The sequence below is a fragment of the Lepisma saccharinum genome, chromosome 13 (genome assembly GCF_977018435.1).
Source record: "Lepisma saccharinum chromosome 13, izLepSacc3.1, whole genome shotgun sequence".
NCBI classification, from domain to species: Eukaryota; Metazoa; Arthropoda; class Insecta; order Zygentoma; family Lepismatidae; genus Lepisma; species Lepisma saccharinum.
Window position 1 is genome coordinate 73,856,644 of NC_139241.1, and position 15,668 is coordinate 73,872,311.

The window sequence follows — 15,668 nt, forward strand, 5'->3', positions numbered from 1 at the left end:
TCATGTAGATGTATGGCCAGTGGCGGCAATTAGGGGGGATAGTTGCCCCTTCCCACCACTTTTCACCACTTTTGCCCTTGCACTATGCTAAACCTTATCTATAAAGAGAAATATGTACTGTCTTTGTCCCCCCCCCCCCCCCCCTAGTTTTGGAACCCAATTGCTGCCACTGTGTACGGCCAACACTTAGACATACACGTATGTTGCCTGTATCTGTTGACAAAGTTTTGACATACTAGTGTTGCCAGTCACTGAGATAAGGCTCTAAAATGGCACTTTCTCACTTATCCCATATAATCACCAGTTCCAAACCCATCAAATGCTGCACATGACCCACATTGGTCACAAATGACAGATGAACATTGCATCAGTATCTAAGACCTAATTATGACCCTTCGATAATTTGTTATGTGTTTCTCACCCAAAGGTGGCATTGACTTCTGCCATTGATTAATTTATAGAATTTTTTGTATGGAGTACACTGATAATGTTAAGCAAAAAAAAAAAAAAAACTAGATGGATGAGGCTTTATTATGCAGAAAAACCCGCGTAAATATCTTTTACGGTTTTCATGTTACAAGCCATAATAATTTGGGTTGCACAACTATTGAAACACACTGTACTAGTGTAAGGATAGCTCAGACGTACTCAAACTTTTCCAACTGCAGAACCCTTTTCACACAGAGACAAGGCCACAGAGAATAGAACATGCACATAATATCATCTTAGATCTCACACAAGCTTTTGATATAGAAAACTGTAAATATTTAATTCAAAAATTAAATGATCTAGGAATAAGGGGAGTGGGTAACGCGTCTGACTACCATGCTAAAAGTTCCGGGTTCGATCCCCGGCCGGTTCAAATCTGGGAACTTTTCTAACGTTGGAAGCGGCCCTGGCATCCACCCAGCGTCGAATAACATGGGTACCTGGGGGAAACCCTGGGGGGTAAAGGCAGTCAGGGGCGTGATGCTGATCACATCACCCCCACTCACGACCGGATCAAGAAAGTGTGGGGTGTTACCCCCACACCCCTATACGCCTTCATGGCATGGTGCTAAAGCACAGGGGAGCACTTTACTTTTTTTACCTTTTTTATAAGGGGAATTGCACATCAATGGTTCAAATTATATCTTACAAGCAGATACCAGTGTATAGAAGTAAACTCAGTAAAACCCAGACCAAAATTAATAACACACGGAGTACCACATGACTCTATATTAGGACCAATACTGCAAGCCTCAGCAACTGGATGGATCACAGGTGGCGGATAGTGAAAATCCACTCAGATATGAGGGGAAGCTGCAAATAAGAGGGATCCCAAATAAGCAGTCCTGGACTGAGGCAGCAAGGCTATCAGGGTGTGGGAGAGTGTCCAGTGGCATAGACATACTAAGCATATCAAAGATACCCATTGACAGCCTTGTGTCATGGCGAATAAACATCATCATAAAAGTGTTTGCCCCCACTGCCTTGTGAGCCTGGAGGGATCCAGAAAGGTTAAGGGAGTTGGAACCCTGACAGAAAAATAAGGGGGTACCTGAAAACCCACAGGTGGCAGCCCCACCACCCAGGTGTTAGCTGTGACAGGCCCCATTACCCAAAAGCCGAAAACATTAAAAAAATCGAAAATAGAGAGAAGCAAGCCAGACTGGAAATTGGAGACGATGCAGGCTACGAATAGGAACATTGAATATTGGAACACTGACAGGAAGGTCTGAAGAAATTGTGGATTTAATGGAGAGAAGAGGAATCGACATCTTTGGAATGAGCGAAACTAAATGGAAAGGAAGAGGATAAATGAAATTGAGGAAAGACTATGAAGTGTACTGGACAGGCATCAAAGAGGGAAGGAGAAGTGGAGTTGGATTTGTAGTCAGAAGTTGAATAAGTGAGGAAATAGAAGGATAAATGACAGAATAGTAAAACTAAAAATGAATGTTAGAGGAAAAGTAGTAAAAACAATTCAAGTGAATGCCCCACAAACAGAATGTACAAGGGAGGAGAAAGAAGAATTTAAAGAAGACTTGGAAGAACATTGTAGGTTAAGCACACACAGGAGTTGTACTACGTAGAAATTTTTCAGCAAAAAATGCAGGCTCGAACAGGACTCGAACCTGGGTCTCTGGCATACCGTGCCATTGCTCTAACCACTGAGCTACCGAGCCGGCCTGGCCTCACCTCATCTTTCGCTATCGCTGTTTTACCTGCGTGGAATAGTCTCTGCCAGTGCTACTGCAACGGGATCTGTTAACTTTGAAACACAATAGACTTTGACATTGCCTGGTTCCTCCCAGCGTAGAGATGTTAATACATTTTTCACTGCAAATTTCTACGTAGTACAACTACTGTGTGTGCCTGATCTTCAATAATTAACATCTCTACGCTGGTAGGAAATAGCAACATCGAAGTCTACCGTATTTCAAAGGCAACAGATTCTGTTGCAGCAGCACTGGCAGAGACTATTCCACGCAGGTAAAACAGCGATAGCGAAAGATCTGCTTTGGATTGTTTAGACTTTTTCCTCTCGAAAAAGTGTTTTCAGTTGTGTGAGCGCTCAGTGATTTTTATTTTTTTAAGTGATTTCTGAAGTGTCATATTCGTGCATTACACTCGCGTGTGTAGTGATCGCAAGGATCATAGTAAAAAGGGTAACTGTAACGTTCACAGTATAATATTAATATTTACATATAATTATCATTATACAGGGTGTCATTTTGGTGGCGCCCACGGACCGCGGATTCGTGTGGAGGACGTCAGGACAAGCAACTTTTCCCAGTAACATTTTTGTCGTTGGTGCGTCGATTCGACGCTACGGCCGTTCAAGGGAGACCGTTTTGCCGCCTGGATGCTGGCAACCCAACACAACATTTTATCGTACCTGTGACGTCATATCCTGCGGCGAAGCAGCGCACGGCAGGGTTGCAAGGAACACACAAATTTTGTGAGGAATGACAAACTGCCAACCACATTGTTAGCTGTAAAACAGGGCGAGAAACACGTCCAGAAGACCGAACATCATAGCCTACCAGCCAGAAGATCAGCAGTCATCTCAGGGGAAGGGCGAAGTGAACCAATGATATGAGAAATGGTAGAAAACGTATTCAAAATGAAATGTCAATGTCGGATTTTGTCTCAGCCTACATCTAAAATATCAATAACAATAAATTTTATTGGACTTACAGCTTATACGTGGCTGTTTACGCCCAACTACATGTCGAATATTTGTAAGTCTCGTTGCAGGGTTGTTACTACAGGTTTGTGTCCAGATGCCATGCGGTACTTTTGTGCTGATAACGGAAGTATCCGAGGTTCACGTTGTTACATTACGGCTAAAACACGTACAACCACAGTAACAACGTAATGATGAATCAGTAACGAATATACTGCCCTGTTCACATTTGCAAACTATTACATGTGTATCCGGTGCATAGATAAACACATAGTTGTCTCAGAGCTTGTATTACTTCTAGTTATATCCCTGTATTTTCAACCATCTTTGTCACTTGCCTCTTAATGCTCTGAATATACATTATATTATCTGTTGCTTACCTTTGGAATTTTGAGTTTTCATTTCTATTTTGTCATCTGTTCAGTGTGTCACAGACAACTAGTATCAGAAGAACGAAGTGGATAGAGTGAATTGTAGATGCCAACTTGGTAACTGGATTTGCAGGTATTTGACATGTAAGCTGAGACAAGTTTCGATATGACCACTTCCACTTGAATTCTATTTTCTTTCTACTATTTTTCGTATCGTTTGTTTACTTCCTGTTAGGTTACAGAACGTGTTTTCTCGTTTTGTGTCATGGTACATAATGTGGCAGATTGTGGCTATGTCATTTTTCACAGAGTATGCTGGCAACCCTGGAACGCATCGCTTCGCGGCGGGATGTGACGTCACTGATGCAATCAGGTGTTGTGTGTGGTTGCCAGCGTTCAGGCGGCGAAACGGGCTTTTTTTAACGTCTGTGGCGCCGAAGCGATGCACCGGCGAGGGGGGTGTTGCTGGGGGGGTTGTTTGTTTTGATGTCCTCTATGCGTTTCCGTGGTCCGTGGGCGCCATTGAAATGACACCCTGTATATACAAAATACGTAACACCTTCATTGTGAAGGAAGGTCATCATTTCCCGGCGACATGAGCTAGCGCTGTATTGGCAACACTGTGCGGTTTCTCCATAAGCGCCGTTGTGTCTTCTGAACGTGAAAGCGACTCTAGTAACATCACACCTATTCAATGAGTCAGTCACCTGTTGCTATGTGAACCAAGAAGAGAATATCCTCATGTGTAAACAATGTCGCCAACCCAAGCCACCTCCCCCCCTCTCCTCCATTGTGTTTAGCATCCCAAAGCTTTAACTCTTTAACCACCTTATTTATTCTGTAGTAGTAGAAAGGGAGGTCTAATGTAGTAATGTGTAATGTTTGTCTTGTGTAGTATCGGTGATGTGTATGTATGTGTCTTGTAGTTGTGCTGTCTAGTATGTTTTGTGTAGTAGTTGTGCTGTCTAGTATGTTTGTTTTGCCTTGCGTAGTAGTTGTGCTGTCTAATTTGTTTGTGTTTGTCTTGTGTAGTAGTTGTGGTGTGTAGTTTGTTTGTGTTTATATTGTGTTATAGTTGTGGTGTGTTTGTGTTTATATTGTGTTATAGTTGTGATGTGTTTGTGTGTGTCTTGTGTAGTAGTTGTGCTGTCTAATGTGTTTGTGTTTGTCTTGTGTATTAATTGTGCTGTCTAATGTGTTTGTGTTTGTCTTGTGTAGTAGTTCCTCCATTCTTATTGGGGGTTAGGCGTAGAGCTGACAACTCTGCACTGTAAAACAAAATGTCAAGAAACAGCAATATAAGGCCATGGATGTTCCCAAGGTAAAATATTCCGGAGGTAAAATAGTCCCCCGTTCGGATCTCCGGGTGGGGACTACTTTGGGAGGTCCCTGGACTAAGGATAAGATCTACGTTAGGAATAAGGATATTAAATTAGGCACCTGGAATGTTCTGAGCCTTTACCGGCCTGGGGCATTTCAGTGTACAGTTAATGAGATAGTCAAGTATAAATTAGATGTAGTAGCTGTCCAGGAAGTTAGGTGGCCTGGAGAAGGGAATTGTAAAACTAAAAATTATACTTTTTTCTATGGTGGTACTGAAAATCGTAATTTTGGAACAGGCTTTTTCATAAATAATAGAATTATCTCTGCTCTTAAAACAGTAGAATTTATTAATGATAGGATATCATATGCAGTTTTACAGGGTAGGTGGTGTAAAATTATTCTAATGAACATACATGCACCAACGGAAGATAAAGATGATAATACTAAAGATGATTAGTAGTGTAATTGATGATATTATAAACTCAGGAAAGTATGAACCCCCCTCAAGCAGATTTGCTTATGCTTAAAACTAGCTCAACATGAGCATATGAGCTTTTTGCTCAAGTGTGGAACCCTGTCTAATCCAAGATTTTTGTAAAAAATGCCCTCGGGAATTTCTCGGAAAGTATGAACCCCCTCAGATTGATGAGGCTATACTTATAAAAGGCACTTCTGTGAGATTGTTGTCCATAAATTTGTTAAAAATATGCTCTTCTTGATATTTTTTTTGGCCACACTTAAAACTAGGCCAAGATACACCCACCTACACACCCATACCCACACCCACCCATACATATTTACTTCTAGTTTAAGTTCAATTGGATACTAGGTTCAAATTGTATATTAAAATAATGTAATATGCAGAGCCCCTCTAGAATTGCTCTGTGACCCTCTCATTTCTTACATCATAAACATATGATTTTTCTCCTATGAGAATAACACTACATATGGTGTCATCAGGTAATGCCTCATGGAATTCACAGATAATTTTAATATTTGTCCTGTCATTCACCACAACTTGTTTCCTTTTTGAAGTGTTGATTACAAACATGGGTCTCTGTGCTTTGAATTCATCTGGTGTGTAATACATGTCAGTATTGCCAGTAGTGACCCTCTTGAAAGCCGAAAATGCCTCATATAATTTGAGGAAATCATCCTTGGACATGTCTAAATTGTAATTTTCTCTAGGGAATACCTCATTTCTGCCATTTTTAAGATATATGTTCTTGATGTTGCAGTTATCAAATTTGCTTGAATTTTTTTCCTGATTATTGTGTCTTCCAGTCTGAAACAGTACCACCACAAAATCAGGCATGTCAAATTGTATACTGGAGAATGAATTTGTAGCATCAAATTCATAATATGTACCAGATGCGGGCTTCTGTACACATTGATATGTATAAAATTGCAGAGGAACCTGTGGATTTTTTAGAATATCAGCTTTGTATTTAAGAGCATAGCTGGCCTCATATTCAACAACAGGGATTCTTAACTCCATAGTCTGAATAATGCATTTGCCTGCATCTGGTAGGGTATTAGGCAGAGCTTCCCCTGTAGAGTTTATTGCACTGTACCTCATCAAGGCATTATTATCATTTGCAGCTCTTCTAAATGTAATTCTTAACCCACCCTTCCACATAATATCTTTGTAATCTGAGAAGAATCCTGGCAATAGGCGCATCGGGAACAGCACAGTGTGGTTTTTAGATAATATCTTATCACCAGCCTCAAATCCACCTATTTTGTAGTAAGAAGCCTCGGTTTTGGATAATTTTAATGTGGCCAAAGCTGTGGAGGTAATGCCGGGATAATCTATTCTGTTTATAACAACGCCATGCTTTCTGATCTCAATTTCAGAGAATAGATGCGGCACAAAATTGTCTACAAGTCTTATATTTGAATTTGCCGGATAATCTGTACCATCGAGCTTTACAACATCAAATTTGATGTATAGATCTGCTCTGTGGGGGTGTATAAAGCCATCCCCTACATCAAGATCAACCTCAATCTCTGTGTTAGGTTGATTTAAATTTGCAAATGTCCTCCTGTTTGGAGGGAATGATTGTAGCTCATAACTCTCAATATTTTCCATTGTATGTATTTTTATTTAAATGTTAATCTCTATGATTGCAGTTGTTGTGGCTCCAGCAAAATCAACTAATTCTTCTTTTTCATTAGTGACCATCAATTCAATATTATCTATTCTGTTATGGCACACAGGAAAATATAATGTTGGGGATGGATTGTAGATAATAGGCTCCATGAATTCAGAATTAGGTTTGAATGTTGCAATGATGCCGGTTTGTTTGTGAGTGGCTATGCCATTTGATTTGGTGATCATACCCTCAGCCACATTACAGTGAATATTCAGAGTCTCTATGGCTAAGAATTTAGGTATATTCATAGCAGTGTGTTTGATGCCCGGTTCAAGTTTTGTGTTGTTCTCAAAGCCTAACAGCTCTCCTATAGTACCCAGATCCACTGTTTCTGTGGCAGATACAATTTCTACTCTGTGAGTGACAGAATTTTGACTTAACACTATACCTCTGGGTAATTGAGCATTTAGAGTGGATAGATTATATTGCCCTGGAGTGATGACAATTTTTTGATCCCCAACTGCAATTGTATTGTTGTGGTGTGTAATATTGGGGATTAGGTACATGCCATAAAATGCTCTGAGAGCTATTGTTTTGGGATACACTATGTCATCATGCAATTTGAGTTTCAATATTGAATTTTGGCTGGTGAGATGGAATACCCCCATGATGTTATAAATACCACAAGGCTTTTTGAAAATCTTCAATTGATGGTTTATTTATTTGAGACATATATCTAAGAACTGATAAACACAAATGTCCACAATTAACATCTTTGAAGTTTTGAACACGGGCATTATTGTAATAAAGATTAGCTGATTTTAAATATTTTATTAAATTTTCAGGTGGAACACCTCCAAATGAATCAAACACAAATGCCTTATTGTTTAAATATTTAAGATAACAGATCCAGTGAGTGCCCTGATTTTTGTACTCATCCAAATTAACAATGCCACACTCTTTGTTGAGTGGTTGTTCTGGCAAAGAATCAGACATGTACACACCTCTAAAATGTTTGATGCCCAGTGGCTTGATTAAAGCTTCAATATCTTGGTTTGTAAGCGGCTCTTGTTTTTTTTAAACTTATTCATGGCTCTCTTAACACCTTTGCCCTGTTTCTCCATTGCCAGGTTATGGCGCTTCTGCTCATCTAATTCTGCCCTATTCTTCTTGGCATCTATTACTGTTTTTGCTATGGCGGCTGAACCCCCAGCCAAGCTCCCAACAGCCCCGAGAGCAGCTAAGATGGCAGGGATGGTAAATATAAATCCCCCCACATGTGATTTTTTTCTTGATTGCTGTAATTTTTTTAATTGGGGGGTACTAAGCAACAATTTCATACCATGCCCCTTTGCAATACAAGAATTTTTTTTCTTGCGCTGCTTTTTAGTCAAAAGACTGTCAATAGTTTTAAGAGATTTGAGACCTGCATAAGGTATTTGATACATAACACCCTTGGCCTTCATTGTAGGTTTATTATATACATATTTACAACCCCCACCCCAGTTTTTGTTTGGTGCTCATAGCTATGGTGGTTCCCAATGCTGCTATTTTTTCACTCAAAGAAGCATCTTTGCTTACAAATCTGCCAAATGCAGCCTCTTCTAATTTCTTGTCTGCAACATGTCTCTTGTCAAGATCAGAATGTGTGTTGTATGCTATGTCATGGTCTCTACAAGCAGCATCTAAAGGATTAACACCAGGATCCCCTCTGTTTAATCTATGGTCCAATTTTGTGCCTGGACCACAATATTGATAGCCTGGAATGTGTAGTTCAAATGGCAGCTTGTTTATAATGTCATTAACAAGGCCCCGACCCTCAGAAATATTCCAAAATTTAGGTGGTAGAGTATTAATAATTTTTATGAGATATCCAATCCCCTTAGTGTCATTCACTATAAAATTAGACAATTTTGTGCTTATCATGTCCATAATTCCAACTTTTTCATTGTAAAAATTGTGGTTGCCAGCATTTTCCTCCCCAGATATCACCAATAACCTATCTACAAGTTTCCTGACATCATCAACCCACACAAATTCTTTGGGCAGGGTGTTGTATTGTTTGATTCCACTGCCAGTCTTAATTTGTGACCATATGGGCTTGATTAAATTATTGTATTTTGCCCCACTGCTCGACTTGACTCTTTTTTGTGTGGGATCATTGTTCTGGTATAGAGCATCTGATTTTATTAATATTTCTTTGTAATCCTCATAATCCTGATCTGTATAGCTGCCAGGCCTTTTCCTAGTCATCAATTCCCACAATCCAGGTGTGCCGGTGTACTTAACAAAAGCACCTTTTTCTCCGAGACGAGATTCTGAATATACAATTATATCATCTCCCATAAATGTTACTCTGAAATTGCCAATTCTATGTATGATGCTGCCATCAAGCTCTGTGTCGGCATATAAGCCAAAAACCTCATCTTTATTGTCTTTAGATGTGCTTAAATATTTTTGAGCAAGAAGACCCAATTCAATAGGATCCTGAGTAGCTTCAATTCTTCTAGGAGCAATAGGACTAGGTGTATGAATACTGGAAAGTGGGGTGAATGGATAATCTAATATGTTCCTAGCAGCTACAGGTACAAGCTCTGTGATCAAATTTTGATTTTGCTCTGTAACAGTTTTGATATTCTTACCTAAATTATTAATAGCATCAATTACAGGCTGTTCTGTTTGTTTGTGTTTTTCATAAATTCCTCGGTTTTCTGATTTCCATCCCTTAAATCTTTTTACAAGATAATCTCTTAACTTAAGATCATCAATGATTGGCCTTTTCATGTTTATTATATGTTTCAATGTCTAGAAAATTGTTGATTTTATTTCTGTATTTGCCAGTATTAGGTGTTCTTGTCATATCAATTGTGACAAACCCATAACTGTCCTGGCTCCAGCACCTGCTGCAAAACTTGGAAAAATCATTGTAGCTCAGGTCCCCACCTACATATTCATCATGTATGTGTTTGAGGTTGGTATGATCCTGATGAAACACACAAATAAAATTGCTGTTGTCTCGGATCAGTTGCTTGGGTATTTTTGAAAAAGTCTGTGCCAGGTAGAAGCAATCTATGTTTTTGTGTCGGCCCTGTGTAAAGAAATTTCTAACCTTGTTTTGATTATCCAGTATAATGTCATCAAACACAACAACAGAATTATCGAGACATTCATGAAGTGGCTTAACATCTGGTTCAAAAGTGGCTATATCCAATCCATCATATAGCTTCATCAGCTGCTGATATTTTAATTGTTCCAAGCTCTTAGAGAAAACATACAAGTGCCTGTTTTTCCAGTCTAACCAGTTGGGTGCCAATAAAAAATTATCAATCATTAGTGTAGTTTTACCACAAGCAGATGGCCCAACAATGAGACACCTAATATTATCAGGCAGCAATTTTCCATTTCTCTTATTCTGCTGTTCAGGTTCTGGCAGCCTCTTTATAACATCCCAGGTGTTCATATTATCACTTTGTTTGCATCGATCCAGCTGTGTTCTGGAAGTCCTAGCCATTTGACAAGTAACTTGTTGCCTTTTCTGCGGATGATATTTTCTATGAGATATGTGTCAGGCTGTTTAGTTTTGCTGAGCTCTTGTTCATAGAACCTGTCTTTGAGAATTTCTCCTCGGTGATCCTTTATTATATATGTGTTAAGGGTCCCGGGTTTAACTTGAACCACTGTAAATAATTCAGTGCTCCAGTTTCTTGTAAAGCCTCTCTTGAATAAGTGCTTATATTTGCTGATTCTTACTTGATCCCCCACCTTGTATTTGGCCTTTCTTATTGTTGGCTGATATCTAGGATAATAAACAGTGCTGATCAATTTTTGCTCATCAGATGAAGTTACTTCAGAGGGTTTCATGTTGATTGTGGAATGGACCGAGTTGTTATATTTTTGTAGAAGTTCTGGAAGAATATTAATCCATTTATAATTACCTTGAAGTGTGAATTGTTTATACATAAGATTTTTTAAGGTTCTGTTGAATCTCTCTACAATTGAGGCCTTGAGGTCACTGTAACTTGAATAATGTTGTATTGCCAGGCTTTTAATAAATTGTTGAAACACTGAATTATAAAATTCTTTGCCATTATCTGTTTGCAAATAGCGCGGGGATCTTCCACTCTGATTGATGATTGTCCTGAGGGCTTCTGTAACACATGCCCCAGTCTTGGATTTGAGTGGCACAGCCCAGGCAAATTTTGAAAATGTGTCTATTACAGTGAGTAGATACTTGTAGCCCTTGTTGATTTTGTCTAAGTTTTTCAACTGTCCACTTGCCATTTCAATCAAGTCGCTCTGCCATAAATCATCTATGCCCTTTGTGACTACTGGGAGTCTCTTAAAATTATGTCGGGCTTGTCTGTGTAATTCATCAACAATAATTTGTCTAGACATAATATGTAAACAAGAATATTGCAACTATAGGGTGTTCAGCAGCTGAGACTGCAGGATTTTCTAAATATAATTTGTCCCCTATTTGTATATGAAATTCCAAAGAGCCATCATCTTCCGCATAGGTTGTTTCTAATGTATTGGGATCTGTAAAATCCTCCAATTCTACACTGGTGATTTTCACTTTGTTATCAGCATTTGTTATTGATAAGGTGGGGTAGTGGTGTGCCTGTGGTTGTAGCCAATATTTGATCTTGATTGGTCTCAATGTGCCCCCAACAAAAAATTGGTAATAAAATTGTGCAGGGGACAGCATATATATTTTGCCGCCTGGTGTAAATGGAGAATCATATTCTTTGTTGGGGATGCTGTACAATTCAAGAATTACTGAATGTTTAGGATTTTCAATTATGCCTGTTATTTCCTTTTCTGCTGTGAGCAATCTGCTTGTTACAGATTCTAGATGCTCATTGATAGTCCTAACAATCTCATCGTGCCCAGGCTTGATTCTTATGTCCACAGCAAGTTTCTTGTATTGCTGCACAATTTCTTGTAGCTGGGTAGCAAAAACAGACAGAGCATTTGCTTGATTGGATTCCATGGTTCCTAGCTGCTGCTTGATATTAGCTACAATTTGTTGCAAATTTTCAACAACTGCCAATTTTGAATTTTGAGCTGTAAGATCATGGACCTGTCTTCTGATATCCTCAAACAGGGCATGCAGTTCATTAATATGTTGATTTGTTGGAAGAGTGGCCACTGCCTGAGTGAGATGTTTGATCTCTGCCTGGATATTCTTGATATCTTCTGATTTCAATATCCTATTCACTGCTCTCTTAATATTTTTAAGTTCCTGTGATGTAGGCAGATTTGATACTGTATTTTGCAAAGATTCAAGTGCCAATTTCACAGTGTTTAATTCAGAAGCATCAGCCACATTTTGCATAGCATTTTGAAGCAGAGCTATATCTGCCTGAGTGGGTGTGGATTGTTGTAAAATTTCAAGTTTTGTTTGGATATCATCTATCAAGTGATGAAAATGAGATAGCTCAGATTCAGTGTTGAGGTTTTCAAGCTTTGTGATTTGTTGCTGGACACTGGCAAGGGTATCTACAATCCCAGGCAATCGGGATTCTAGTACATTTGTCAAATCACTTTGCACTGCTGCTATTGTACCCTCAAGATGGGTTATGGTACTTTGAATTTTTCCAAAATCTTCATATGTTTCAAGTTGCAGCTTAATATTGGCTACACTCCGAGTTATTGCACTCAAAGCATCAGAAGATGGCAAATTGTTCATAAAATTTTCAAGTGTCTCAATTTTTTCTTTAACCTCGGCTATGGCATTGTTCAAGGGGTCCAGATTAGGTATCTGGAGTGACTGAATCTGTTCTTTTAGAGTGGAAATCACTAGATCAAAATCTTCTTGTGATTTTATGCTTTTGACAATTGTTTGGAGCTGTCCCTGGACATTATTTATTTGCTCTTCCAATTGTTGTTTCAATTGCTCAGAGATGGTGGCCTGGGTCTTAAATTTGGCTTGAAGAGCTGCTACGGCTTCTTCTAAACTTTGAAAATTATCCAATGTGGCCAAGTCAGTATATTTCTGAAGCAATAATTTGAGTTCAGAATCAATTTTAAGAAGAGGGTCCATGCATTGTGATTGCAAATTTGTAATTTCTAATTGAAGACTGGCATTGAGTGTGGTTTGTAAAGCTTGTAAATCACTTCTTAATTTTTTGACTCTGACATCAAGCATCAGAATCTCATCACTGTGATCTTCATGTCTTGTATGGCCAAATATATCATTGGGCATTTTGTTTAGTGGTTATTTATTATAGAGTATCTGATTCTTAATTCTATGAAAAAGGGTATAAGCTTGTCATATGATCCCGGGACCTCAATATATAAGCAGTCACCAGCAGAAACAGTATAAACAGTGCCAGAAACCATGTTTGAGTGCTTAATTCTGTAAATATTTCTCCCTACTGAAATTTTGACATCACCCTCAGGAGTTGTAATAAATTGCAATTGCCCACCTACAGGTAATTGGTAATGATTTAAATTATTGTTAAATATGTACAATGTTTTACCTGTTTCATCATCAATATCTGTAAGTATGCTGTTCAGATGAATAATTAACAAGCCACTCAGTTTAGACAGCATATCAAAAGAGGGTTGTGGTGTTGGCAGCTCCATAACAGCTTGTTTTTTGAACCCAAATAAGTTCATAGGCATGTTTATTTATTTCAAATCATGCTCTGTACTTGTGCATTGTTTGCCATTTTTCAAATCACAATGACCCCATGGTAGAGTATGTATGCCACATGACAAAATGCATCTCTTATCATCATGTGGGTCCAGAGCCACTTTTCTTACAATATTTGTAGTCAACAAGTGATCCACACTCTGGATTCTGGATTCTGATGTTTTGATTGAACTCTGGGATTTGAGGCAATTTTTATAATCTTCAAATTGGAGCTCTTTTTCCACAGTTACTTTGCCAATGCCCTTGGCTTTTTTGGCAGCAACACCACTACATGTTATAAAACTGTACATCTTGGCACTTAACCCAGCAAATTCCACAATAGCATCACCAAGTGTCTCATCTTTTAACTTGCCAGGTACCTTTTTGTTGTGGGGTTGAATCCTTGTATGTTCACTGGTGTCAAAATATTCAAGCAATTCAGGCTGGGACATATCTTTATAAACATCTTCTGTTTTAATATCAAGAATAAAACTATCCGTGTCCATGTACATCAATTTTACTCTATCACCATAAAAAGGTTTCAAGACATCATAATACAATATTAACATATGTAATTTGGACAAATCCAATATTGCAGCCCCTACATAAATAGGTTTATCAAACTTAATTTTTGTTTTTTTCATGTTGAAAAGTGCCATATTTTCATCATAAATTCTTCTATAATTGAAATTAGGCTTTGCAACCAATTTTTTGCTCAGGCTGGGGTTAGTAATTATTTTAACATCGGTATGTTTTCTGACATTTTCAATTGTTTTGCCATATACAGAATTGACCATCAATTTAAACAAGGATTTATCAAATTGGCTCTTTGCAGATGTTCGAAGCTTTGTATTTGTATCAATATATGATTTCAACCATCTTGAGTGCCTGAACCTCAAAACTTTGCCAAGTTTGGTCACTTGAACACCATGTTTCATCAGGAACTGGAGGTTTTTGTAATATATGACATAGCCTTGTTTTGGCTCTAGAGTCATCATGAGCTTCTTCTGTTTAGAGCCAGGTGAGCACTGAACCTCAGGAATTGGGGGCAGATCAGAAAATTTATTGTGCAAATCATCAGGAATTGTCAGATCAACCTCTAAGAAGAGTCCATAGTGACAGTCATCAAAGTCCTGAAGATCCTCAATATTAAAATCTTCAACCCATTCAAGCCCTGCATATGGCAGTTTTTGCATCATGGCATGGCCATACAAGCTGTTTGCATCTATATACGCTATATAATTTGATGGTAATGCTGGATTATAATCAGGCATATATTTGTTATTTGCTCTGGCATATCTCTGAGAACATTGCACCATGCCTCCTCTTATACATTGCTCCATAAACAGATACTTATTTTGATCTTGGATCAGATCCAATTGCATTTTGGTGTTTAAAAACATTGCAGACCATGCTAGGCCTGGGGCACTGTAAAAATACACTGGGTCCAGCTCATATTTTTTCATGGAAGATTTTCTGAATGCCTGCAATATATCAGCTAAGATGGTCACATCAAGTTTCGAATATCCCATGTGATAATCACCAAATGTCTGGCATTTTAAATTGTTCCACATCAATTGGGCATGGTGATAATCATCATCAGTGATTCCAGATGCTCTGATTTTGCTGTAAAACTCTTCTTGTGGTGGCAGGGAACACTCATTAAATTTAGAAAAATCTGTAACATAATCATATGGATATACACCCTTCCGCCTAATTAATTTCAGGTCCTGATTTGGAAACAATGCACGTGTGATTTTGAATTGATCATCAGATAATTGAGTGGCCAGTGTAGCCAGGCTAGCAGATAAAATTCTGCATGAATCAAGAAATCTTATGTGAATAGGAACATTATTAACTTTAATTATTTTGCTAATAGATATATATTTTTCATCATTTTCAGCTAAAATATTTAAATTCTGCTTGTCAAACCCCTTGTACCTGATCAGATGATGGAAATCATAATTGGATCCTCCATGGCAAAATATGGGGACAAATCTTGGTCTCTTGATCTGAATATTACAGCTATTACACAGGGCCATTTTGAATTTACCATCTGTATGAGA

At 38.4% G+C, this 15,668-nt stretch overlaps 1 non-coding gene across 1 annotated transcript; it reads right to left on the minus strand.

The window, feature by feature from the left end:
- Positions 1–2,096: 2,096 nt before the first annotated feature.
- On the minus strand, positions 2,097–2,168 carry TRNAT-GGU (transfer RNA threonine (anticodon GGU)). Its single transcript has one exon. It is a non-coding gene; the product is annotated as a tRNA-Thr (tRNA).
- Between the last annotated feature and the right edge of the window lie 13,500 nt (positions 2,169–15,668).